The sequence below is a fragment of the Saccopteryx leptura genome, chromosome 3, assembly GCF_036850995.1.
Source record: "Saccopteryx leptura isolate mSacLep1 chromosome 3, mSacLep1_pri_phased_curated, whole genome shotgun sequence".
Taxonomy (NCBI): Eukaryota; Metazoa; Chordata; class Mammalia; order Chiroptera; family Emballonuridae; genus Saccopteryx; species Saccopteryx leptura.
Genome location: NC_089505.1, coordinates 41,510,903 through 41,538,590, shown reverse-complemented (window position 1 = coordinate 41,538,590; position 27,688 = coordinate 41,510,903). Strand labels below are relative to the sequence as shown.

The 27,688-nt window shown below is 35.5% G+C and overlaps 1 long non-coding RNA gene across 2 annotated transcripts; it reads right to left on the bottom strand.

The window, feature by feature from the left end:
- LOC136397240 (uncharacterized) lies at positions 1-27,613 on the bottom strand. 2 transcript variants are annotated; one of them, XR_010749854.1, is made up of 4 exons: positions 27,225-27,613; positions 20,579-20,641; positions 17,840-17,898; positions 1-854 (listed from the first exon to the last, which is right to left on the bottom strand). It is a non-coding gene; the product is annotated as an uncharacterized lncRNA (long non-coding RNA). The 2 variants fall into 2 exon arrangements; XR_010749855.1 differs by lacking the exon at positions 17,840-17,898.
- Between the last annotated feature and the right edge of the window lie 75 nt (positions 27,614-27,688).

Here is a 27,688-nt window from a genome sequence, read left to right as displayed (position 1 = left end):
TGAGGTTAGACAAGTTTATTTATAAAGCTTTCAAAGCATTTCAGAATGCTTGATGCTTATCACATACATAGACTCATGCAGTAGGCAAGGGATGAATGGAGGCATTTTCTCATTAAACTTAAGCAGAAAATGATCTTGAAAGCATAGCTAAGATTTTTTGAAAAAAGGAGCTCACAGTACCCTTTTTAAAAGGGTTAGGGTGACCCTGATTCTGGGACCCATTTTGGAGTTTGGAATCTGTACACAGAAGTGGGCAAGGTGTACTTTAACAACTAAGGGTAGCTGGCAGATTTCCCTGTCTGCGTGCTCTCAAGATCTAGCAACACTTTAGACATTTGGCCTATAAACATATCAGCTACTGGAATTCTGGCCTCAGTTTTATTCTGTTCTTCTCTGTAATCCTCATATCAATGAAATGAATGAGGGGGGTTAAGAATAATTATGAAATGCCTGAAATCACACTAAGTTTTCAATAATGCCTGAGGTTTTAACTTTTTCTGTTGGAAGTAATATTTATTTTTTTTTTGTTTTGGCTCTTTTCCTTTTATTAAATTTATTTACATTATCTTATTTTCGTGAGTGATTTGCAGTTAGTAGTTTGTAGAAAATTAAAGGTGCTTCTCACCTTCCAAAAGGAATTTTGGGATAATCTAATCAGAACACCAGTTCTTAGAGTTAAAAAATATATATGAAAAATTAAGATGCCTGTCCTGTGGTGGCACAGTGGATAAAGAGTCCAGCCTGGAACGCTGAGGTTGCCAGTTTGAAATCCTGGGCTTGCCCTGTCAAGGCACATATGGGAAGCAACTACTATCAGTTGATGCTTCCAGCTTCTCTCCACACACTCTTTCTCTCTCTCTAAAAGAAAAAAAAAAAAAAAAAGAATTAAGGTGATGTTTTAATGCCACATGATAAACAGTATTGAAATAAGGACTCAAATCCATGCCTGATAATTCTTTATTTTATTCTTCTTGATATGCCATGCAAAATAAAAAATCAAATATATTAATTAACATAAAAAGTATTGAGTCTTTTCAGTGGAACAGTAAAGAATATTTTATTTTCTCATCTCTCTAATAGAACTTTCTATCTTCTTCCTTTTGAAAATTTAATCTTCAGTGGATACAGTATTGATTTAGTCAATACCGTCTTGAGACCAACTGGTTACTCAGACAGAATTCAGGTGAAAGAAGATTTAAAGTAGGCATTGCACTCCAAAGATGGGGTGGGTCTCCAGCCTTCTGATTTTTAGGAACTTTTCTGAGTATACTATGAGATGATGAACTGACACATAATAAACTTACTAGAAACAGATTTATATAGAAAGTCTAGTGACTAATTTCCAACAAAAATAAAAACAAATAGAATATTTATGTTCACTCAACAACAAATAGAAGAGATGCCAAATCAAGGTTGCTCTCAATGATTTAATCAACATCAAGCAAATCAGACAATTTAAATAGTTATCATTGGCAGTCTAGTGATGACCTGATTTTTAACTCACGCTTATTCAGAGATTTTAGTTTACATGACATAATGAGAGTCTAATGCTCAGAGAAATGTTTTTAAAAATGTATTTTGTGTTTATGTGATATTCATAATTAACATACACATTGATATCTACAAAAGAAAAATGTGTACATAACTAAGCACATTTTCTTAAATTTGTTACACATTGCAATACTATTGATTTTTTATATTTATGTATAGAAACATGTATTTTAAATAAACATTTGAATATTTGTGGTGATAATGTTTCAGATTTCTCCTTCAATAGTCTTTAGAAGTCTATAGGTAGAATTTTATCCTCCTCAGAGAAACCCCAGTGTTTGCTTTTAAAGGCCTTTCAACTGATTGGACAGGCCCGCCCACTTTATGGAGAATAATCTTCTTCACTTAATGTCAGCTAACTATAAGTGTTAACCATATCTATAAAATACCATCACACCATTACCTAGATTAGTGTTTGATTGGATAGCTGGGTGCTATAATAAATCATAAACTTCTAACTGGGCAGGTTGTGGTGGTAGTCATTTTAACTTTTTAGGAAAAGTTTATTTGTGCCTTAAGCAAGCACAGTGTTTCTGTGCATCTAGGTTAACATATCTTTGAAATGCTTCTTTTAGACCCTTACTTTTAATGTGCAAACCACCCTTTCAGACCTCTCCTTTTAACCACCCTCAAGAGAGCAAAAACAAACAATCCAATTAAAATATGGGTATAAAACCTGAATAGACACTTCTCCAAGAGGACATACAGATGACCAGTAGACATATGGAAAGATGCTCAACGTCACTAATCGTCAGAGAAATGCAAATTAAAACCACAGTGATATATCACCTCACACCTGTCAGAATGGCTCTCATCAATAAATCAACAAACAACAAGTACTGACGAGGACATGGAGAAAGGGAACCCTCATGCACTGTTGGTGGGAATGCCACTGTGGGAAGCCTTATAGTTACCTCAAAAAAACAAAAAATAAAACTGCCTCCTGACCCAGAAATTTCACTTCTCGGAATTTATCCAAAGAAACCTAAAATACTAACTCAAAAGAAAATATGCACCTCTATGTTCATTGCAGTGTTATTATAATAACTACAATCTGGAGACAGCCCAATGTCCATCAGTAGACAAGTGCATAAAAAAAGCTTTAGTATATTTACACAATGTAATACTACTTGGCTGTAAAAAAGAAAGAAATCTCACCTTTTGTGACAGCATGGGTGGACATGGAGAGCTTTATGCTAAATGAAATAAGCTAGTCAGAAAATGACAAGTACCATAGGATTTCACTCAGATTTGGAATCTAATGAACAAAATAAGCTAACAACCAAAATAAGAAACATATTTATAGAGAGAGGCTGTCAACTGTTATTGGGCAATGGGAGAGGGCAGAGGGACTGATAAAAAGGAAAAAAAGGGAAAAAACTCATAGACACTGACAACAGTGTGGTGAGAGGGAGCTGGGCAGAAGTGTATGGACAAGTCCTGCCAGGGATGAGGATGACGGAGACACAAAGATCTGACTCTGGGGACCAGGTTTAGTGACGCAGATCCACTTTATTCAGGAAGTAAGCTAGCTTATATACACAGGTTACAGCGTGTTCCTCAAAGCCAATGGCTGAAAAGATCAGGGAGCGGTGTAGTTGGCACTAAGTCACTTCCTTATCGCGGGCGAGCTCCCTTCCTGGGTATGCCTAGGAGGCTTCTGGGAGCTGGAGTATTCTCACAGCATTGCATCAGCCACAGCTGCTAGGAATGTGCTCTGTGCTCCACCCACAGAAGTGGTGGAGGGATTAGGGAAATAAACGGTGATGGATGCAGGTTTGACTTGAGTATAAACAGACATTACAGTCTACAGATGATATGTTATAGAATTATGCACTTGAAACCTATATAATTTTGTTAACCAGTGTCACTCAATAAATTCAGTAAATAAGAAGGAAATAAAAAAATTATAAAGAAAGAGTACAAAACTTAACCATCCTAAATCTAATCCCAATTTGCTTTCTTTCACCTTCCTGTAATCTCCCTTATATTCCCTCCTTAATCACAAACGTGTAAAAGAAACTGCAAAACTGTTTTTCTTCAGAGCATTTGAGCTCTTGCTCCCCAGTATATGTTGTCAGTTTGACTCATATAAAATCTTATCTGTGACATTATTCATGGTGGCCACAACGTGGAAAGAATTGAAGTGTTTCTCAATAAATGACTGCCTGAAGAAGATGTGGTACATATGTACAATGGAAAACAACTCAACCATTAGAAGAGATGAAATACAGCCATTTCCAATCACATAGATCTTGAGACTATCATTCTAAGTGAAGTAAGGCAGACAGAAAAAGTCAAGAGCCATATGATTTCACTCATATGTGGGAGATAAAACTGAAAACAACAAATTAACAAACAAGATGAACAAATAAACAAAAACTTACAGACATAGACAAGAGGATTGTGGTTACCAGAAGGAAAAGAGGGTGAGGGAAGGTAGAAGAGAGTAAAAGAGTCAAATACATAGTGATGGAAGGAGTTTTGACTTGGGGTGATAAATACACAAATGCAATATACGGGTCATGTATTATAGAACTGTATACATGAAACCTATATATAATTTTATTAACAAATATATCAATAAATTTAATAAAAGAAGATATTTATAAGTTTGGACATTCTTACATTGACAATTCAAAGAAGTAAACTACATATTGATTTTTGTTACCATTGAAGAATTAAAATATTTATTATTGAACTGGTTTAAGTCTTTGCATTATATCTGTGTGGATTTAAAAAGGGGGATTCTATGGAAAGTAAATTCTTAACTGGGCAGATTATGGTGGGTAGTCATGCTCCAAGCCGAAAATTTCTTTACTGGAAGGTTTTAAGCCAGGCTTCTTCCTTGTTTTTGTGTATTTAGGTTATTAGCCCTTTGAAATATGAGAAGTAATATCCCTGGATGGGGGTATGAATCCTCAAGAGAGCACATAATGTTGTTAATGATCCTGTAATTAATCCCTGCCTTGCTTTCTCCCTCTTCTATGTATGTCTCTCCTTAATTTCAAATGAATAAAAGAAGCTGGGAAATTGTTATTCTTTGAAGCATCTGAAATCTTGCTCCCCAGAATATGTCATCAGTTTGGCTCAAATAAACTCATAAAAATTCTTTACAAGTTTAGGTTTAGGTTTTTCTTATATTGACACCTGAAAAGAGGTACTGTGTCTTCAAACATTTCCAACTTTTAACACTAAACTCCTACTATTCCGTGAAATAAAAGAGCAAGGGCTTCTGACCCATAATTAGGAGTGAGAAGAAGAAAGTTGAAACTTGCACAGTACCCGTAACAGCCACATTTTTTTTTTCTTTTTATCTGCTGCAGATTTTCTACTTGTGAAGAGCTTTGGTTTAATTTTAATCAAAAACAGCTATTTCAGGCAGATGTTCAGAGTTCAAAGACATTATGTACACAATTATAAAAACTTTCCTTTTCAGACACAGGAGTAAACCAATCTAAGTTTAGCATGCCTGGGATTCAAGTTACATCCTTGTGTTCTATTTAAGAATATATCTATCATAATGCTTCCAAGCAGCTAAGGAAACAATTTTGTCACTTTTCAAGGCATGAAAAAGCCTGAGTCAGGTCCCTGGGGATGCTGCCTTTTGTCATCTCTCCAGATATGTAAATTGCTATCTCAGGGCAAAACTGTTTACACTACTTCCAAATAAATATTGTTCATTTTTTTTAATTATAATTTTTTTTATTGAATTTGTTGCAGTGACACTGGTTAATAAAATTTTAACAACAGTAACAACAAAAATCACCCATAATTACTGACCCAATTACATCTTTTAAAGTAAAATTCTTGGCTACTTGCCCTTCCAATAGTCTGCCAAAAGATACTAGAAAGAGAACTTCTGCTAACATTTTCGAACCACTTAAAAACCACTAACTGAGGATTCTAAGCACTTGCCCTCCTGGGTGTGAATGTTTGTCACCTGCTGGGCTGATGTGTTGTCATAGAGCTTTTATCATTTATTAGGACAAATTGCCTGATGGGTTAGGTATTTCTGAAGGGGTGAATCAATATGAAAATAAACACAAGTGGAAAAGCAATATTTTTATATTACTCTCTGCTCAAATATAAATAAATTGTGAAACATGTGATACCGCTTTGAGAAGCCAACAAACATTGCAACTATTTAATAATCTATTTTAGAAAAAAAATGTTCAAAATTCTAGATGGAAATAAGGAGATTTTTATTCTTTAAAAAAGTTTATTAATTATGTATATTATTAATAAAAGACTGAAATGGCTCGTTTCTAGGTTTCACTTGGTGCTTCCACTGATTAGTTAGATCTTGAGGAAGATTTTTGACTGTTGTGGGCCTCAGTTTCTTCCCTGAAAGAGGGAGAAGTGAGACTACAGGAACAGTTGACAGATTTATGGAATTCATGGGTCAGTAAAATTAAAAAAAAAAAGAAGTTGACACTGAGCTGCCAACTTTTTTTTCTTTTTCTTACAGCATTCTTATTTACCCTCTACTATTCTTATCATTTTGTTGAGAAAGGACTTGAATAGCAAGAAATGGGAACCACATAATCCCAGAATACCAGTCTTATGGAAGGAATAAACCCAGGTTGAAGGAAAAGAAAAATGACAACATTGTCCTCATTTGTCTCATTTATCCATAGGCCTGTGAAAAAAATTGTAAAGCCCAGCACTTGTCCTCCAACAGTTTTTTTAAATCAATAATGAAAATTATCTCCAAGATTTACTCTCCTTCTCACTCAGAGCCAATATGCTAAATTAGAGCCTACAATCTTAGAATTTTATCATTAACTCATCACTTTCTTGTTGGTTTTCTTTATTGTCTTCATCTGTTTATAATTTATTTTTCAACATAGACACTTTTTTTACCTAAATTCCACATATTAGGGTATATTTATATTTCTATAAATAAACCTACATCCTCTCTTCTCTTTGTAGTTGTGTACATATGTATAAGGTGGTACTAGCTCTATACTTTGTGAGACTTTCTTTATCAGGTCATTATCAGAGTGTATGAAGTGCAGGGAATACATTTAAAAATGGCCGGTGAGATTCTCTTTTGCAAATGTGTTTGATCATGGAAATTCCACGTTTTTTTCCCTATGTATAGCTATGTAAGTAATCTATCTGACATTTAAAGAAATTGCATTCTCTTCCTAAAAGCCCTACACAGGCAAATAAAATAAATTTAATTAAGAATTCATAGAGCCTGACCAGGTAGTGGCGCAGTGGATAGAGCGTAGGACTGGGATGCAGAGGACCCAACTTCGAGACCCTGAGGTCACCAGCTTGAGTGCGGGCTCATCTGGTTAGAGCAAAAAGCTCAGCAGCTTGGACCCAAGATGTCTGGCTCCAGCAAGGGGTTACTCCGTCTGCTGAAGGCCCGTGGTCAAGGCACATATAAGAAAGCAATCAATGAACAACTAAAGTGTCGCAATGTGCAACAAAAAACTAATGATTGATGCTTCTCATCTCTCTCCATTCCTGTCTGTCTGTCCCTGTCTATCCCTCTCTCTGACTCGCTCTCTGTCTCTGTAAAAAAATAAACAAATAAAAAAAAAAGAATTCATAGAGAAAAAAATATGTTGCCAAGGCCTCTGGATTTCACATTTCACATTTGTTGATCGTTTATCACCCCCATCATTTTTATTTTACCCTTCTAATGTCTCAGTAGTTTCTGGAAGCAACCATTTGATTCCATAATCCTTATAATTACTACTTCTCTGGAAGCTATCAAACACCTGTTTTCATCAGCAACACGTTTCCTTTGATATGTATCCCATCCCATTTCAACTGAACTGTGGCGGCACGGCAGAGGCTCCTTGAACCCTACCTAATAAGTGATGTCTTCATGCTATTGGATGGAGGTGGGCCCAACTCCAAAATCCCATTTTACAATTGATCTTAGAGCTAACTCTCCTAGATGAGTTTCCCTGGGAATAGGCTTTGATAGAGCTTTTTATTGCAGTAATAACATCTCTAAAAGAAAAAGAGAAGCAAGACTAGGAAGATGAATACTCAGTATGTGATGCAATTTTTACAGAGGATTTTAGACAATACCTGTTGAGGCAAAGGGGTCTGTACCTTTATACCCCAGTAATCTAACAATTACCGAATGTGGCAACATCACTTTGGAGAGGAAGCTGTTTACAGTGGGTGAGTTGGGGTGATGTTTGGGAGGAACTCAACTGTGAGCAATCAGTAAGCAAGAATCCCAGCAGCTAAGAGATTGAGTCTAAAATGAGAATCTATTCTTCTTATTGACCCAAAAATTTCTTTTGAAGGAAATTTTTGGCTATTTTCCCTGAGTATACACTACCAAAGACATTAGAAAGAGTGACTAACTTTTGTTAATACAATATCTGTAAGGTTGGCAGATAATGGGGAAAGGTCAGGCCCAGGAACTTTGGCTAGGACCACCCACAACCAACCATGCCAAAAGAAACTCCCCAAGAACCCTTTGGAAAAAAGCAACTGACTGTCAGCCAGTGACATTTCACCATGTCATATTAGCTCAACCACCCTAGGGACCCTTTAAATATCTCCCATGCGGGTCACCACTTGCGACTTCCCTGGCCTCCATATTTTCTCGGGACCAGAGAACCTCGTTGGGCGGGAAGAGCTCTGTACTCAATAAAGCCTTTTATTATTTCACACTTCGTGGCTCCGGCCCCTTCCTTTTTTCTCGGTGGGGAAAAATACCTTACGATATCCATTACAAACAAATTCTGATTTATAGTTTAGAAATGCTTATATCTATTATCTTCCTCAGACTCAGTCACTTATTTATCTTGCATTTAACAAATATCTAAACCATAACTAATGCACCAAGCAACTGGGTTGGGTGGGAATACAGCAATGTAGGTGATAGGCAACTTTCTTCCATATTTGTCTGAGGAAGACAAGAAATGAACCATTTATTAATTTATTTAGCTAATACTTGAATTAAGCATTTACTATTTTGATAGATCTGACTTTAAGTATTAAGGACATCACAATGAATAAGACAAAGAATATCCTTGCTCTCAAATGTCTGACATATTGTTATTGGGGAAAATGAAAAACCTATCAGTGAGTAAATAAACAAATGAGACTATTTTAGATAGTGACAAGTTCTATGGAGAAAATAACACAGAGTAATGTGATGAAAGGTGACAGAGAGTGGAGGATGGTCAAGAAGAGCATGTCTAAGCAGGGTTAGGATTAGGGTTAGGGTTAGGGTTAGGGTTAGGGTTGAGATAAGACTTGAATGGTGATGGTTAACTGGTAAACCCGTCATGTGAAGGCCAGAGGGATATATGTTCAAACATAAGCAATAGGTTCCCTGAGGGGAACGAGTAGAAAGACCAATGGAAGTATGGCTGGGCTGAGTGAGGAGGGAGGGTAGATGGTGAGGATAGAGAAGTGGGCATGTCTCACAAGCCATGGTAAGAAATTTGGATCTCCTTCTAAGTGTTGGAAAACCATTGTGGAATTTTAAGTAGGTGTGTAAGAAATCTGGCTTGAGTTTTTACAAAGATCATTATAATTATTAAAAAATTGAATATGTTGGGGATAGGTGTGGAAATAGGTCTTCTAACTAAAGGGATATGGTAGCAGTCTAAAGTACAATAGTAATATTAGTGACTGGATAGCATTTTAACAGTAGAGATGGAACTCAATCAATACTTATTGAATACCTTTTAGAGCAAGAGGCTGATAGATTGATTCTGTTTTCATTTGATCACATATTTAGACAAACAAATGAAATAAAAGTGGTAAATACTTTAAGAATGATGTGCTAGGGATTAATGGGAGAGTCATCTTTACGTATATGGAGATAGCATGATAATACAAGGCTCTTTGTGAAGGTAATATCTGAGCAGAGATCTGAGCCATGAGATACGGGGCAAGGGTGAATAGTCTCAAGAAAGAAGTCCTGACACCATAAACAAGGCTTGGTATAAACAGGAGCCCATGATGGCTAGAACATAGTAAAGAAAGGGAAATGTTATTAGATATGGTTGAAGAAGGAAGCAAGAAAGGGTGAATAGTCTCAAGAAAGAAGTCCTGACACCATAAACAAGGCTTGGTATAAACAGATGGCTAGAACATAGTAAAGAAAGGGAAATGTTATTAGATATGGTTGAAGAAGGAAGCAAGAACCATAAAATAGTTACTACTACTTTGGTTTTAGACCTGTTATGAGATCAGTGAATTCACTGATTATATAAAAAAGTGTGAGTGGGAAGTGGAAGAAGGCCAATATGGCTGCGGGAAGAGTAAAGTTTTTATGGTTCATAGTATTTGGCAAAGGCGGTTTGACCACCCACTTATTTCCGAGGACCACTTAAAAATATTTTTAATTGTGCTTCAAGATTCCATATGCCTGCGTAAATAAAAAATTCATTTGTGGCTTTTAGTTTTAAATTTAGAATTAATTTCTGGCAGGCTTGCTAACAAAATAATATGGAACACATGCAATGTTCAAAATGCTCTCAATTTTCAACATTTTTTGTAAGACAACATAAACGTTATTATACTTATTTTATCAATCAATTAAAGTGAGTCGTGGATTAATGTAGTGGACTTGACCAATATGAATGCCCAATTAATGGAAGAATTAGAATTAAAATCCAAGTCTTTCCTTTCTACTAAACCCCTTCTCTGTAAATACTAAATCATCACAAAGAACAATGTTTCACAGAACAAAATTTTAGACTTCTGATGGGAGCAAGGTTACAGAAAGAAGCTAGCTACAGAGAACAAACAGCACTCTGCACAGCAAGGGATGCTTAAAAAGCAAACTGGCTAGGAAGACACAAGCTGAGAAGTTCCAAAGATGAAAGGGGAATATTTCTTAAGCCTTTCTCCTCCCATTTCTAGTCTTTACCTTTGCTGGAAAATGCCTATTTTTTAAGATCAAGGAAAAAAATTACATCTACTTTACAACTGGGGAAGTTGCTCCTTAGATCATTTTTGTCTTTAAAATTATACTTCTTTCTATTTTAACCCTGTAGATTGACCTTTTTTTTAATTTTAAGCAGCTGGAGAGCAGGGACAGCATCATCTATGCATTCTGTGCAGGATGCAGTACGTTGTGTGAATACGTGACAAATGTGTTCCACAAAGTGATTTAGTTGTTTTAATTATAGATAGTGGCTACATACTGTTGGTTCAATTACTTAATAAACATCTGTTCAAAGAATAGAGGCATCATATCTGAAGTTTAGTCTTAATATGCTCAAGCAGCTACATGTGGGTTTGGAAATTCACATTGATCATAGGTTATGGCTGACTTGATAAAAAAAACAAACAAACAAGAGTATAGTTGTAGACTAAAGCACATACCAACAAGGAAACTTCATCTACATCCTTTGAGATAAATCTTTGAAAAACATTAACTTGAAACTCAGTTGAATAATGCTGCATACTTCTGCTATAAGAACATCAGGTTTGTGTATTGATATTATGATCCTCTGGCAGCGATCCAATGTTCTCAAAGAAATTCAATGTCTAAAAATGTGTTATTTGTTAGAAAAACAACTTGACTCTTCTCAATAATCTATTTAGATACACATAGGTTTTTTGCGGTATAAACTTTTAGGACATGTGTAATTCTTTAGTTTCTCCATCTGTAACAAAAAATTATATTCCTTTTTCTTCTTGAAAATCAATTAACTATTTACTATTATATGGAAGAATCTCTAATCATAATAAAAAAGAGATTACTCAGAAGATTTAGCTCTAAAACTAAATTTTAATGACATAGATAAAAAGTTAAGTGTGTGTTTAAAATATTTTGATTCTAGTAATATAAAATATTAGTGGTAATGACATAATTATTATTATTAACTAGTGTATGGTTATTTACATTTAAATGTCTATTTGATGTGGTTGAAACAAACTCTAAGATGAAAGCCAACAACCTTTTATTCTTTGTTCTTCTCCCAAAACCTTCCTGATTGATCATGCTGCTCACCTAATACTCCTTTATGCTCGCATCCAGGAAAGATATGTTTAAAATGTCTTTTCTTTGAGGAATAGAAAATTTTAAATGAGGTGTGTCTTCTGTTCTCTCTTCCTCTCTATGTTTCCTTAGTTGTAAAATCACACTGGATGTTTTGTTATCCCAAGACTGTGAAAAATACTAATCTCTTAAACTGAAAATTTTCATACAAAGGTTTTATCAAAGAGAAATAATATTTTTTTGAGGTGGGTTTTTTTGAGGGGGAGGTATGAAGAATAATCAAATACAGATATGCTGGGCAACAGTAAAATGCAATGATGTCCTTGCTCACATCTTTCTCTTACATTATGTGTGCCTTCTACATACATTTGTGTTGCCTTACTATTTCTGAAATACTTTGCATAATTCATTCTTGTCAGATAAATATCTCAAAATATATTGCATGAAAAGTAGACATGAACTTTAATACACAGCAGTGACACGACAGGAAATAGACTGGAACCTCATTAAGAATATTGTCAGAATTTGAGAGGGATTTGTTTTAGGCATGACAAAGAATACAAAAATTTGAATTTCTTGCACAACTGTAAAATCAAAATATAGTATAACCTCTCTGTGTTTTGGTTGGACCAAACATGTCTCCATCTATTCGGATAAAAACTATTGGATGCACGTTTCTTGGTGAATTGTCAACAATGAAGCATGAAAACAGATGTGTTTCTGCTATTTTCATTATTAGGGAAATAAAAGCAGCTGTGCGGGGCTTGTGTGCGAGGAAGGCTCTCAGTGAGGCCTTCACACTCTGCGAGATGTAAAAGCTGGCGGTACGGACCAGAATCTGTAGCATGAATATCTTCAAACAAATGCCTGGCATTGTTCAGGGTTTCACTCCTTTCTGGAGTGGGTAGTTAGGTTTTTCTGCTATCAGAATTCTGCGTGAGAACATATGCTAAGGCTAGGTAAAGTTATATGGCCTTAATTTGCATAAAACAGTAAGAAAGTCTATTTCATAACTGTACTTGGTCAGAATTTGAGACTATCATTTAAAGTAGTGAATGTAGCTTATTACATTTGGGAGTGACTAGTACAAACTATTAATTGTACTTTGATATAGCTCTACTATCTGGACAGGAAGGACCAAATATGCCCTTTCTAGACACAATACATACAGTGGGGAAAAAACTCAGCATGTTTGGTGAAAGAAAAATAAATCAAAGTATAAAAACAAGTCTTCTTTTATGCACTTGCAGATCTGACAGTAACCAGATGGTAAGTTTTTTGCATTGAATCAGTGTTTTTTTGTGCAGAAGGGCTATTTTTGGCCTGATTTGGAAAATTTGTCACAGAAGTTCATTTGTCTCATGCTTTCTCCTCCTTCTGCAGGAGCCTGGTGTTTGTATTTGTGTGTGTGTCTGTGCATGGGTGTGTTTGGGGGGCAGGGCTCCTTATATATGTGGTTATGTATTCATCCTGCCTCTATATGGAGCAGAAGTTATCTCTTAGCAAAGAGACAAAGGTAAAATATGAGAATGATGAAATTGAGTTTCTCTGTTGATTTGAAGTTTGAGCTGATATTATCTTTGTGATCAGGTAAGAAAAGATTAAAGTAAAGAAATTGATAAAAAAAAAAGAATAGTGACATATTTAATTCTACAAAAAAATTTTAAGCATGGCATTTCTTGACAGTATCTTGAGAAATTTTTTCTATGGAAGAAATAAGATTAAGAATAAAGAGGATTGTCTGACCAACGATGGTGCAATAGAGAGAGCATCAGCCTGGAGCACTGAGGTTCCAGGTTTGAGACCCTGATGTCACTAACTTGGGTGTGGAATTATTAACATTATCACAAGGTTGCTGGCTTGAAGCCCAAGTTCACTGGCTTGAAACCCAAGGTCGCTGGCTTGAACCCAAAGTTGCTGGCTTCAGCCCAAAGTTGCTGACTTGAGCAAGGCCTTGGTCACTGACTTGACTGGAACCTCCCCCCCTCCCCATGCCCCATCAAGACATGTATAAGACATATGAACAACTAAAGTGAAGCAACTACAAGTTGATGCTTCTCATCTCTCTCTCTCTCTCCTCCTCCCTCCCTACCTGTCTTTGTCTCTTTTTCGCTCTCCCTCTCATAAAAACTAAAAAATGAATAGGCTTTACACAGGCTATAGGTAATCAGAAAACCAATAAATTCAAGAATGCATACCTTGTGCTTTAAAATTAAGACGTTATGCTTTCTTTAGGTAACTAAGAGCAGCTCAGTGCTGTAACCTTAGAATCTCCAAGGTACAGACGTAGCTGGAGGTGTTTCTAATAAGAAATGAAAATCTGTAGTGTCTTAGCATTCATTTTTCACACATTGCCCATGTGCCAGAAACTCCTAAAACCCTTTGATTTCTTCCACCTCTGGTTATAGATCTCAAAAGACTCATTTTGAAATAGTTTGAAAAGAAGAATGGGGATGAGGAGAAAATTTAGGTATGGGTTTCAAATAGCTTTGGCATAAACTCTGAAACTCCTGCCCACACAGGCAATTACGGAGAGCTGCTCAGGGAGCTTTTCTTTCACAGGTGAAATATTTTTGACTCTGCAAATTTAGCTCACTTGTTAATTTTAATTTCCAAAAACATTCTTTATTCCCCTTTCTCTCTTCTCCCCTTCTATTTCTCTCTCTCTCATCTCTCTTTTCTCTTTTATTTCTGGTTTTCAAAAATGGCATTACTACGGGCTTATATTTGACCAAGCTCAGAGAAACTTATGAGGAAATGGTTTAAATATTACAATCACAGAATGGTTGTTAGGAATGTCTGTTCCGATATGTTGGATGTTTGATCAGCTATCAAAGAAGTGTTATTGAAGAACACAAATTTGGTAAAATCCTATTGATTTTTAAAGCCCAGTTTTAAAATAATAACTATACCCAGATTATCTCTACTGAGTATTCTGGACTGGTTATAGATTGAAAGTGATCCAAGGACCTCCGCTCTGTAAGAGCAGGAGGTCATAGCAGCTGTGAAGTGAAGGAAAGCAGTTGGTCTCAGGCTCTGCTTTCTCCAGGTAACACCTCAGGGAGATGTAAACGGCTGTGCCCTAACCCCCCAGAGCAGGGCCAGCTCAGATCAACTTCTAAATTTTTGTCTTGCTCACTTTTTTGTAATCCTGCCTTCCCACAGGACATGTAATGCCCATTTCTTTGGCCTTGATCTAAATATTGTGTATGTACAGAGAATATTAAGAAAGCAGTGGATCCCAAACCATGCTCACTTTCAACTCTTTTATGTTCAGCTGCCACATTGAGTCCGTAAGTGCAAAATCCCTTAACTTGCTTCTCCCCGAGTCCGATACACAGACTTGTAAGCACATCTTCTATTCTGAGAAAATGAAGCCTCCCTCATGATTAAAGTTAATCTCTCTGCCATGTTCATGATTTTCTTTCTTCATTGCATTGAACCTTATTCCATCAGTTATCCTCCCTCTCCAACACTTTTAATCCCCTTGTCTTCACCTTTTCTATGGCTTATATTACAGACAAATCTTTTCTATTTTTAAAGCCTCATCTTGACCTTATTTCTTCCTCTGGTTATTGTCTTGTCTTTCTTTTCTCCTTCCATTGCAAACATCACAACAATATTTACATACTCTTTCATAATTTCCTCCATTCACTCTTCAACCTACTGTAATTTCTGCCCCTCAGAGCAATTCTTTCACCACTTTCTGATTCTCATTTTACTTTTCTGACTTTCCATCTTAGGCTTCTTTTTTTTCCTATCAAGGGCTTCTTTTTTTCCATGTTCCTTTAGAATTGGATGATCCTCAGATATTTTTTTTATATTATATGCTTTATCTGAGTGATATTTTGTTTCAAGGTTTTAAACATTGCCTGACCTGTGGTGGCGCAGTGGATAAAGTGTCGACCTGAAAACACTGAGGCCGCCAGTTCAAAATCCTGGGCTTGCCTGGTCAAGGCACATATGGGAGTTGATGCTTCCTGCTCCTCCTTTCTGTCTGTCTGTCTCTCTCTCTCTCTCTCTCTAAAATGAATAAATAAAAATTTTAAAAAAAGGTTTTAACTATTGCCTATGCACCAAAGATTTCCCCAATGGATTTATCCAGTATAGTCTTCCCTGAGAAAAAAAGACTTTTATATTTCAAGCTCTAAGTCAGATCATTCTGTATCAGAAGAAATCAAACTGCAAATCTGAGCAGCCCCTCAAATATACTTTAGATGGCCACAGAGGGCAATAGACTAGAAAGAAACTTCCCAAAAAGCAAACTCAAGGGCTCTTCAAAGACAGAAGTATCAAGAATAGTCAGACTGTCTATGAAATAATTTACTTTGTGGCAGGGAATTTTTGCACTTCTTACAAAATCACTCTTGATAATCTCTATTGGTGAATAACTGTGTTTCCCACTTTCCCTGTTTAAAATTAGAGACTTTATTACAGTTATCCTTGTCATATTTCACCATTGTAAATTTGGTGTATGTGTGGGGAGGGTGTCACCTAACAACTTATATTTTGTAGGTTGTCAGATGCTAAACAAGACTTGGAGATGGCTGGAATATGCTCTATAGATGAGAAGAATACCACAAGTATTTGGGTAGGCAAAAGGGCAGACTGTGGAAGAGATGGGTAACTGATCCCTAATATGTGTTCTCTTCATCTGTGGTAATGGAATTCTGACTCTTACAAGGTCATCCAAAATAAATAGTATATTTTCTAACTTTCCTTGCAGCCAGTTGTGGTTACATGATTTGATTCTGGCTTTTAGAGAAGAAATAGTGTGTGTTTCCTGAATTTTCCCTTAAAGGGATGCTCTTTCCTTACTCCCTTCGCCTTTTCTAGTTATAGAAAAGAAGACGTTAGGTTATCAATTAAACACAAGATGGAAGCCACTTGTCATGAAGGTTAGAGCAATAAAATAGAAGGAGCCTTTGTTCTCAATGCTTATAGGGCTATTATAAAAGCCAAATGACTCATTAAAAGTCTATTTCTATCCCAGGACAAAAGTAATATAAAATCAAATAAAGAAAAATTTTACAAATAGTATCTACATAATCCCACATAGTTAATTCAACTTTACTATTAAATTACATGTTCGTTTGGAGAGTTTTTATGTTTTTTACTTTTTCAAAAGTAGTTTCAAATTTTCTCTGGAATCTGCAAAACCAAAGTCTTTCATGTGTAGTTATTTTTCCATTCATCAATCTTCATTTTACTTTGGGGGTAGTGTGAATCTGAGCTGGAGGTGAGGTACAATTGGAGAAATAAAAATGAGTTATCAGTTTCTACTCTCTTGTCTTTGGGTATGTATTTAAAATGCTTTGTTTACACTGAAAGAGTAGGTACTTATATTATTGCATGTTTTGGTAAATATTAATTTATAATGGTCAAAATCACCAACAGATTAATTTCAAATAAGCATAAAAGCTATTAAAGGTGAAGTAAGAAATCTAGGGAAAAGGTAATAGTATGCACATTTATGAGAGAATTGGAACATTGAAGGATAGGATTTCTGTGGACATGGATATCTAGACTTAAAGTTCTAAAGTCCTAAAGGCCATTTTATTTGAAACTGATGGATACAGGGTGGTTCAAAAGTAGGTTTACAGTTTTTCATATGAAAAATAATACAGTATCTAATAAATAATAATACAGAAATAAACTGTGTTTTGACTACTCACAACTGTACATCTGCCTTTGCCCCAATTCTGTATATTGCCAAAAATTAAGTATTTCTTTATTCCTTTTGTGTCTTCTCCTTTCCTGATCTGGGAGATTGCTTTAAATGATCTAGTTGGTTTTTAAATGCCATGGCAAGTGTCCTTATAAGAGAAAGGAAGAGAGAGATTTGACACAAATGTAAAATGTATGTCATGGGAACATGGTGTGAAAAGAGGAAGAGACTAGAGAAATGTAGCCATAAGCCAAAGAATGTCAAGGAATGCTGGCAAGTACCAAAAGCTAGAAGACTCAAGGAATAGATTATCCCCAGAACCTCTGGAGGGAGAATAGTCCTGCCCACACTTTGATTTTGGATTTCTGACCTCTAGAACTATGAAAGAATAAATTTCTGTTGTTTTAAGTCACCAGAGTCATAAAATTTTGCAGCAGCCCCAGAAAAATAACATAATAGGCAAATCATAACTGTACTAAACATTGAAGTGTCTCCTTTTGTGTTAGTGTTTATAACAAAGTTACTCATTCATTCATTTCTTTATTCATCTAGTAATTATAGTTCTTTTCTAGTAATTGGCTGTGTGTGTGTTGTGTATGTGTGCGTACTTGTGTATGCAGTCATGCTGACTTTATCTTTCAGTATTTAAACAGAGAGTGTGAGGCTATGTCTACCTTTTCTACGTGCCTTATTCTTTTCTGTTCTTCATGACTTCAGCCTTTCTAACCTGTTCCTGTATTAAAAAGAAAAAGAAGCTATGAGTAAGTCAATTACTTAAAGCAGTTTCATCTATTAGCTCTGGTTTTTGCTGACACATGCAAGCACAATTATTACTTCACCTGGCCTGGCAGTATGACAAACATTTGATGGATGAAAGGTTTTACAATGCATTTTATTTTCCTAAGAATTGCACAGGCCTTTATTAGGGTCATATTCATGACACATAGACCATATGCTTTAAGAAAGCAAACAGCTGAGATTTAGAAGTCAGCAAACTGGTCTACAGACAAGGGCAGCCAAAACCTCTGCTGTCATTAGCCAATGTTCTGCCAGGGGAGACATACAAAAGAAGTATGGATAATATTTAAAAAATATTAAACCAATGTGTTTTTATCCCTCTCTCCCATAAACCATGTTCTATCATAGAATATTACTGGTAGAGCCCATAGAAAAGGTATGGTGATAAATACCACTTCAGGAAAAAGGAACCAATGTGATAATGAAAACCTATGTTACGGAATAGACAGCCTGTCCACATTTTGTCCAGTAAATTAAAAAAAAAATAAAGAAACAATAAGACAGAAATAGGGGAATAAAACAGTCAGACTTGGGCTTTTACTGGAGGAGGGCATAAGGGCTCAGGCCACACTCCCTATTAGGTCTCTAAGAGAAGCCCACACAAAAATTCATGGCCACACAAAAATTGTAGAATGGCCCACAATGAATGAGTGGGTGGATTGGTATAAACAGGTCAAGACAAGGTTCTGTTTTCTCTCCAAAACCTCCCCCAGGTCCTGTGTAATGTGAAAGCTGCGTTAACAGCCAGTCCCTGGGCAAACCAAGCAGATTCGACTATGAGTTCATTAGGTATAGCTGTCAGCAACAAACACCAACAAAAAGCAAGGGATGAGAATGAGCCAACCACAGCTCACTGGATTCAGCTAGAACACTGAAGGTGGTGAAAGACATGGGTATGGAGTAGACTGCCTGGCTTCAATTCTTGACTCTGCCATTTATGATGGAGTAATTTGCACAAATAACATTGCTTTTATCTGTCTCAGTGTCTCCAACTGTAAATCAGATTAATAAAAGCATTTACTTATAGCATTGTTGCAAGGATTAAATTATGACATTTATATACGGTAGTAAATTGTAATCCATGGAGGACACACCCCAAAATCTGCAGTAGATATATGAAACTGTGAATAGTATTGAACCCTAAAAAAAACTATATTTCATTCTATACATACATACCTATCTATGTAAAGTTTAATTTATAAATTAGGCTCAGTAAGAGATTAACAACAACTAATAATAAAATAGAATAATTATAACAATATACTCTAATAAAAAAGTTATATGGATGTGGTATCTCTTGCTCTACCTGATAAAAAATCTGATCCATGATATGGCTACTCATTGACTAATGGGCAGGTAGCATTCAGAGCATGATTCATGTCCTGGGAAGGATGGACTGGAACAATAAGAGATTTAATCATGCTACTCAGGATGGTGGGCAATGTAAAGTTTATGAATTGCTTATTTCTGGAATTTTCTATTTAATATTTTCAGACTGTGTTTGACCATAGGTAACTGAAACCACAGAAGTGTTTTATTTTTACTGTATGTATTAAAATATTGTTTGAAGAAGCCTGACTTGAATATACTGATCTTATTTCTTTTGTCACTAAAACAAAACAGTTGTAAAGGATCCTAAATAATACATGTCCATTATAGGCAATTTAGAAAACGATGCCAAGCCAAAAAAAAATTATCCATAATCTCATGTCTCAGAAACAGTAACTATATGATATTTTCCTTGTTTAACTATATTTAGATGTAGAATCCTAATTATTGTAATTTTATATTTAGTTGTAGAGCTTTAAATATTTTATTTTTAGTTTTTTGCAAACTAATGTTTCCTAGAGTTGTGCCATTTTGTTGAATTGTGATTTTCAATTCCCAGTTTTTATACCACTTATTTCTCTAACCCAGATTTTAATCCTGTGTACCATACTCCTCTACCCTATGCTACTAGATAACTTAACTTGGGTATCTTATAAGAAACCCAGATTCTATGAATCAGATTTGAAATTCATTGGTTTCTACAATCCCCATATTCTGAGTTTGGGTAAATGACACCACACCATTATTTACCAAATTAGAATTTTTAGGCAAGTTCTCATTCTTGACCTATCTTATCCCCTTGCTCTCCATATTTAAATACTAACCATCTTCTACAGATCCTACATACTGCATGACTAGCAAATCTGAATTCAACGATTCTGGCTGTCACTGCTTCAGTTCAAACTTTCAAAATATTTTTATAACAGCCATTTAATTCTTTTCTTATCCTGCTGCAACGCAATCTTTCTTAAAAAAAAAAAAAAGTAAGCCTGATTATTTTTACTTACTCCATTATTTGTCACACCTCAATGACTACTTTCCTAATAAAAGCTGAACTCTATCATTTGGCACACAAAGGATCTCCTAACAGGACTCCTCTGTTCTGGGTGCCTTGTATCTCATCATTTTTTTTGTCCCACTGGGATATACCTTCAGTGTCTAAAACATACTCCAGCCTCAAACTTGCTTAGAGTTCCTAATAGAATACCAGACACCACATAGTCATTCAATGCATGTTTATTGAATACAAGAATATAAGTTTAAGAGGAATTTCAGAGCTTACTTACATTGTGAACATGTGAAACAGGAGACCATAGAGATGAAAAATTCAAGTAAAAAGGGAGTTGTATCTAAAGGATTCAGAATAAGGAAGGGACATTTGAAATCACAAAGATAGGGGGTTTGGGGCTTCATATTCTAACTCATGTTATCTTCTAGACATATAACATGAACTACATCGATCATTTTAAACATTCTTGTATCCATATTTAAAACGTAAAAAGAAACAGGTAAAAATAATTATACCAAGGTAATTCATTTAAGTCAATATAATCAACATATTTTCATTTCAATGTATAACCAATATTAAAATAATTGAGATATTTTAGATTCTTTATTTTCATGCTCATTATTTAGAATCCAGTGTCTATTTTACACTTACAGCACATTTTAGTAGAGAGTAGTCACAATTCAAGGGCTCAATAGTCACACATAGTTCGTGGCTACTCTAATGGAAAACAAAGGGCTAGCATCTACAGAGAAGAATCATATCTGGTATAATACTGTGTTGTTATCATTGGGGCAAAACAGCAAGTATCCAGAGTTTAAGTTTAAAGAGTTTAGGAACACTGTATTTTTTACTACCTGTGGATGAGCTTTAAGATGAATCAGAGAAGCTGAAAACATTAATAAGAGTGAAAGTTAGGAAAAAATTTTATGGTTAAGACTGACAACAATAATCATGATGCAGACATAAGAACACCAAAGTGGAAAGTTGTGTTACTATGGTACAAGAAAACAAAATATAGCTGCTTCAGATAGGCTATCAAAACCTTTATGGATTTAGACTTTGCCAAATGCTGAGTGTGTTTGCTATTATTTTCTGGATTACTTTTCATGGCCTCAGTGGAAAATGTTTTGCCATTTCAGAGGTTCTTATCATTTATTTTATATTTACTAACATTTTTATTTGTCATAACTCAAAATCCAAAGTAGTGGTTTCCATTTTTGTCATCTTGAATTATAAGCAAGTCAAAGTCTCTAAAATAGTACAGGGTGGCAGCAATCACTAAGCAGGACCTGATGACAGAACCTCTCCCTTCTCTCCAATAAATAGGCTGTGTTCAGATAGAGCCCAAAGCGGAATCCCGGCACCTTTATTAGATAAGGACACTAATTATAGTGAGGTGGGTGTTACTCATTTACATCCTCTGATACTTCTGAAGTAACAGGAGCAATGATGTGTCAGAGCAGATAAAAGGCGCTCAGTGTCAGGCTGCCTGGTTTTTGTCCATACGGAGTGTACATCTGTGATTAAAGACATGTTAGACTTTCTGGGAAAAACAAACGAATCTCAAGACACAATCTTTATAAAAGAAGTTCTTTTTTCTTTTCTTTCTTTTTTTTTTTAAAAAACAGAGAGAGAGACAGACAGACAGGAATGGAGAGATGAGAAGCATCAATCATTAGGTTTTTTTGGTTGTTGTTGCGCATTGCGACATCTTAGTTGTTCATTGATTGCTTTCTCATATGTGCCTTGACCACGGGCCTTCAGCAGACCGAGTAACCCCTTGCTGGAGCCAGCGACCTTGGGTCCAAGCTGGTGAGTTTTGCTCAAACCAGATGAACCCACGCTCAAGCTGGAGACCTCAGGGTCTCGAACCTGGGTCCTCGGTATCCCAGTCCAATGCTCTATCCACTGCACCACTGCCTGGTCAGGCTATAAGAGAAGTTCTTATAATTAGATTCTCTATTTGTACATAAGTAATACACTAGAGTCTTACATTGCTTTTCTCTCTGCTGGAATGTTTTAACGCTTGTATGGGTAATTTATGAATTCCTATAAGTAAAAAAAACACACAAAAAAAACAAAAAACAACCCAGAAGTTTAAACTAAAAGCAAAAAAAAAAAAAAAAAAAGGCAAAAGATTGCACTAAAAGCAACTAACCTTTTACATATTATATCAATTGGCTATTTGAATAATGTAACCATATCTGCAAGCATCTGATGATCTAATATGCAAAAACCATTGGAAATGTTCCTCTTCTATAATAGTCATTTCTTATTCATTTTTCCTAATTATATTATTATATTATCTTAATTATCAGCTTTTTGGTTTTGACATTCAATAAGTATTTAATGAGTTTATCTGATATAACTTCTGATAAAAGAAACTAAATTTTCTTTATTGATTTTGATTTATACTCTTTCACCAAACTGTACATCTTTTGCAACTCAGCACTAAAAAAATAACAAACCTTTATTTTTAATCACAGACAACAAAAGATTGATTCATATAGGCCATAGAAACTTGGCTATAGAGCTAGGCTTTTGAATCTAGTTATACAAAGTCTCTCTAATGTTGTACGTGTCTTTCTGACCTATATTTGGTCCAAGTTTAAATCCTTTGCCAGTGTAATAGGGTGGGGCAGGGAGTGGGGAAACAAGTTGAGCTGAGATTTGTGGGGGAGAGGGTTCTGGGTGTATGGGTGTAATTGTGCTGCTCTTGCACAAATAATGGGGTTTGAATGTCACATGCAAAACTGTGGCTATTTACTGCAGGAAAAGAAAGTAATTGCTATTTCTACATTTGTTTCAGATTAAATAAATTTTTAAATAAATTTAAAATACCTACATATCTAATTGTTCATTGAAACTAATAATATTAGTTCTACTTGAAAAATCTCCAGATAATTTTCCCTTTGTTTTCTTCTTGAACAAACTCTCCAGATCATTTTCACTTTGTTTTCTTCTTCAATAAACTCATGTTTCCCACTTCATCCTAAACTGGGGCTTCTTCTTCACAAGTTTTAAACAGGTCTTTTTCAGGGTAGTTCATGACAAGATCTTCAAGCTTCACGATGATAGATCCCTGTGCTGTTTTCCGCTCTTCAATGGCCTCATTCAGCTCTCTAAAAATCAGCCTTTAGAAAAAAGAGTGCCAAACAGTCAGATTTCTCTAACCGCAGTCAGGCTTCAGAGAGAGGGGACTTTCTCATTAAGAAAACACCTAGGAAGCCTTTTATTTAAAGTCTGCTGCTGGCACTTTGAACCTACCAACTGATTAGAACCCAACTGCTAATGGTTTCATACAACCGTGTACTTTTTTTTTTTTAGAAAACTGTTTCTCCTGCATCTTCCAAGTTATTTTCAAGAAATATGTACCATACAAGGAACTAAAAGTTTGACAAGAGGGCATCGTCTGAGCTAGTCTGTGATAATAAAGGAATGAAGTTCAGATTTACATGTTTCACTTTTACCTAAAGGGGAAAAAAATCCTTTTAATGGTTTTATTAGACCTGCAGTTGGTTAGAGCATTGTCCTGATATGCGAAGGTTGCATGTTCAATCCTTGGTCAGGGCACATACAAGAATCAACCAATAAATACATAAATAAGTGGAACAACAAGTTGCTGTTTCTCTCTCTCTCTCTCTCGCTGTCTCTCTCTTTCTTCCTTCCTCTTTCTTTAAAATCAATTGATCTTTTCTTTTAATTCTAAAGATTTTGTTGTAGTGGGTCTATCTGTTTATTTTTTATTTGTTTGTTTTGCTTTTTAAAAGAAAAAAATATAGTGCCATCTCTGAGTCATTAAGTAATATACTGGGAGTTTTTAAGACAGGTAGTTACTGAATTTGATTAGTCACTCTGTAGATACTAAAAAAAAGTATAAGTCCAATAAGTAATGACTCTAAGAAAAAGAAATAATAGTTAAGAAAGAATTTAAAATAAATTGGTAATATTTAAATCAGCTACAGTCAGAATATATTTTAATGAAGCTGTTTTTAAAAAAGGAGAGGAATTATTAACATGGCCAAAAGAAAAAAAATTATAGTCAGATTGATGTTCAAAGTTAATAACACCTGTAACTTTAACATTTCTCTCTTGATGTAAGCTTCACTGTCAAGTTGTTAAAAAAAAATGACTCAGTCTACATTTACAGTACAGTCCATGGCCTGTAGCAATCTATAAAGATGAGAGAGAACGAGGTAGGATTAACGTGTCACTCTCCCATGCTACTGAACCATGGGACCTGCAAATCCCAAGGAAGAGAGAGAGACTCATACAAGGTCACTTGGGATTAGGCATGCAAACTAATGGCTTTACTCATTGTTCCAAGGGGTCCTGTGATTGGGCTTGAAGCCAACACACTTGAGCCAACAGAGTCTCTCAATTAAGTACAGTCCCAATGCCAAGTTTCTCAGCAAGAGCATGTGAAAGAGCTCCTTTTGACATTTGATCAAATCAACTTAAAATCTTTGCCATGGGACTCTGAAAATTGCCATTTTAAAAATATGTCTGGAATGCCTCATACCTGGGAACAAATATTAAGTACTTTGTCTTACTATAGAGATTATGACCAATGAGCTCACACTTCTCTCAAATAAATGGATTCATAACAAAATATTGCTGTCGACCATGGTGGAAACAGGAAACCCATTACTCTGCCAGCAGTGCTAGACTATCAACTTTTTAGGGCTTGTATGTTTGTGCAGGTGCAGAACCCCATACATGGTAGACACTTAATGAATGACTTTTACATTGAATAGATAAATTAAATAGCAGGGGTTTTGTTTTTATTGAGCTTAGAAAATATGCATAAAACAAATAGATGGTTTATCATTTGGAAGACATTTTTTTTTACCCTATTTTCCCAGTTACCTATGATAAGAACTTTTAGGAAAGGAGAAGGGCTTTTTACAGTAGGAAAGCTAGTCCAATGGCATTGTGACTTGTTGTGAAGGTTGAATTATCCCTTCTGCTTTGGAATGCTCATTTGTGTTGGGATGTCAAGTCTCCTGTCTTAGCTATTATCCTAGAACTATAGAGAAGGGCTTGCATCTTAGTACACTTTATATTCTTCTCAAGGATAAGAACAACAAGGTTTGACTAACATGCAATACTGGACACATTGTTTTCAGATCTTGCTTATCTCTTTTATTGAATTTTTTGAAGACAATAATCAAACAATGACACACAATCCATAAGAGAATTTATACTTGTTCTCTTTAAGAGGGATGCTGCTATGATTTCAACTGGGCTGAAGTAGACACAATAAGCAGAGACATGAACCCCAAAGCGTGAGACTTAGGATAGACTGTGGAAAATTTTGTGGCCTGTGCATACGATCTATCTTGCTAAGCTCCTCTACATAAAGTAGAACACATCTTCAGAGAAAAAAACTAAAATAATCTTTTTCCTGATGAGAAATGTAAGAATTTATGAGATGTTAAACAATTAAATCTTAACCATGAGAATTTAAACTAAAAAAAATATATACTTTTATATATTTAAACAATATTTGAAAACTCAGATGCTATAGCAATCAAAAAGAAAACAAAGATTTGTGAAGTGAACCAGATATTAGATTACTAAAATGGTCAAGACTGTGGGGGAGTGGTTTGTGTCTGTTTAAGAGTTGTTCAAAGTATTTCAAAGTGTCAAAAACACACATACAGACACACACATGCACACACAGATACATACCTTGAACTAATCATGTCAGTGACTGGCTATATGTAACTCTTTGGTCATTACTTTTAACCCATGAATTCTACCACGGTGTTTTATGTAATTTTGCCAGGTTAGGACAGTTTTCCAGTTGAGAGTCAAACCAGGATCTGCTTCATGTCATGTGAAATCTTTAAAAAGGTGTGATTTCAAAAGGACTAAAGATTGAGCCCTGTGGAGGATAATTCCTTCTAATTCTTTCCTAATTCACCCGAAACTCAATCCACAACTACCATGACCCAGTAAGGTTTTACTCTTAACCTTTATTCAGGACGCCTCTCCTTGAGCTCCCCCTAGAGGTAAGTGTCTGCCACTAAAAAATTAACTGCTTCCAGTGTCTTCTGAGAGAAGATGGGAAAAACATGCTGGAATAGGAGTGACACCGTTTATTTTTTGTCTGTTTGTTTGTTTTACTTTAATTAATTATTTTTGCTGAGATAATAACAATCAAAAGGAAAACAAGAACAAATGTGTGGGAATTTATTCCACAATTTCTTTTGCACTAAGTAAATATTTAGGGTAGAGTATATGCAAATAATTGTGGTAGGTGTTCTGGAAAATATTAAAATCACCAATTGCACAATTCTTCCCTCTGTCTTAAAGCTGTTCTGCCTTTCTGACATCTTAAAACTCTTTCACTAATTGTTCTACTATATACTTCTTAAGTAACAGTGTTCTTCAGAATTCTCTTCAAACCTTCATCTTTTCTTGTTTTACATTCTTTTACTTATATACTCTCATTTATTCCAGTGGTTTCAGTCACTACATATTTTCTGATGATTTCCACATTTTTATCTCTGCACTGGACTTTTCTTTGAGTGACGGATTCATGCCTTCATTTTTCTACTGAAATTCTTTCCCACAGCATTTCAAAGTCACTTCAATTCCAACATACCCAAATTATAATTCAAATAATAAGTATTTAGTGCCAAACTAGCATCATCAGTGCTAAGAGCTATGAATCTAGATCACTAAAGGCTGAGAGTCTCTGGAAAAGTCTCATGGCAGAAACAGACTTGGGCAGGACTTTGAGCAACAGATTGTGGACAACAGTGTAAACAAAATCAAGAACGCATCTATCACTGGTTTGTTTGTTTTTTTCAACATAGACTTTTCCTGCTGTCTTAATACTTTTGAGGTTCAAACTCAGTTTTTACCTCTACTACAAACCAAATTTAAAAAAGAAAAAGAGAAAGAAAACTTGCCTCAAGGTGATCTCTTTCTCTCATTACTTTCTTCTTCTCCCTTCCAAGTAGAGAGGTTGGAGATTGGAAATCAAATAAGCAAAGAAAGACCCAGTCACATTCCATTAATAATGGAAATATATATGCTTTTTTCAAACATTTGTAGATTCTTCTAGCCCTGAAAACCAGAAAGGGCAATCCTGAAGCCCAGTTGAGAGCTGGCTCTTGGATATCAGGCATTTTCTTTATTCATTCTGCATCCACTTAAGAGTGTGAATCTGGTCCTGCCTTTGTTCCATTCAAGAAGCTGAATGCAGCCTCTGGGGCATTGAGCATTGCCCTGCAGTCTCATAAAGAACTGCCTTCTTTCCACCCTTTCCCTTGCAGCGGCACTTCGAGTTTACGTAACTCTCAGTCCAAACTGGACTTTGTATAATCCCATCAGCCAAGCTCTTTTGAAGCTTACTTCAAAATAAAATAGATGT